Source organism: Phalaenopsis equestris, unplaced genomic scaffold, assembly GCF_001263595.1.
Source record: "Phalaenopsis equestris unplaced genomic scaffold, ASM126359v1 Scaffold000002, whole genome shotgun sequence".
Lineage (NCBI taxonomy): Eukaryota > Viridiplantae > Streptophyta > Magnoliopsida > Asparagales > Orchidaceae > Phalaenopsis > Phalaenopsis equestris.
The window spans coordinates 61,375,332-61,376,557 of NW_018164444.1; the positions used below are offsets into that span (position 1 = coordinate 61,375,332).

The 1,226-nt window shown below is 31.5% G+C and overlaps 1 protein-coding gene across 5 annotated transcripts in view; it reads left to right on the top strand.

Moving 5' to 3' along the window:
• LOC110030153 (E3 ubiquitin protein ligase RIN2-like) overlaps positions 1 to 1,226 on the top strand; it is a 65,287-nt gene that overhangs the window by 9,081 nt on the left and 54,980 nt on the right. The gene's annotated exons all lie outside the window — the stretch shown is intronic.

Sequence of the window (1,226 nt, forward strand, 5' to 3'; positions counted from 1 at the left end):
ATAGTTTTGGCAAAAGAGTTGTGAGTTGTGCTTCAATCCTAGTTAGAGGAATTGGATTTTAAATTGATTCAAATTTTAAGGGATCTAAGTGAGAAGAACATAACATGCTAGGGAAGTAGTATAACAAACTATGAAAATAATATAACATGCTAGGGAAGTAGTATAACAGACTTATGAAAATAATATAACATGCTTTAAAATAAAATGCTGTAATGTAAATTAAACCTGTACACCTGAGAGGTTCATTGCTCCTTTTAATTTAACTATTATGTGCTGCATAAAAGAGGGAAGTATGATCTGAAAAAGACTTAATAGAAAAAGGTAAATCATAGATAAAAAATAAACAAATAAAATGAACCATACCACATATAAAGGACCAAGAACAGGAAATTTATATGTGGTATTGGAATGTCCCCAATTGCCAGGAGGATTTGAATGTAGGACAAATTCAAATCCCGGAGCATTGAGTTTCAGTTTTGGTCAAGTTAAGGTAAGAATTTCATTATTTGATTTAATTAAATCAGTTATGAATCATAATCTAGTGCACCCTCATGCCTAGTGTCCTACTTATCTTCTAAACTGAGGTTAGATGTTTGAATTTCTTAGGGTCATTTGAAAATTAGGATGGTAAACTATCTCTTAAGTTGTGCTTCTAAAATTTAGGATGCCTGCACTTTAAGTTAACTTGAAGTGTCCTAAAGTGTCTAATCTCAATTAAGTGCCTTTCCACTAACCCTTAAACATCTATAGATCCAGCTTAGCTCGCTACCAGACTCTTAAAACCCAGGGGTAAATTCATAGTTTTGGCAAAAGAGTTGTGAGTTGTGCTTCAATCCTAGTTAGAGGAATTGGATTTTAAATTGATTCAAATTTTAAGGGATCTAAGTGTTAGTCCACTAATCTCTCAATCGTTATCTAAATTCTCATTTCTTCCGATTTCAACTAGTCTTCCAATTTGCGATTTATTTTTTTCTTATGTAAAAGAAAAGGTGGATTGTTCGCTACCCTGTCTCCTCTTTAGATTGTATCATCCCAAAAATTCAAATTTCAATTTCAGTTTTCTCTCATCTTCTCTTTCTCCCCTATTTCCCTTGAGATTATAAATCATTTCTAAATTTAATTAAATCGGAAATTCCCATTTTTAACTCGACCGTTAAAAAAAAGAAAAATAAAACGAACGAAAAAGTAGACCGATCCATTTTTAAAACCAAATTAAATCAATAAAA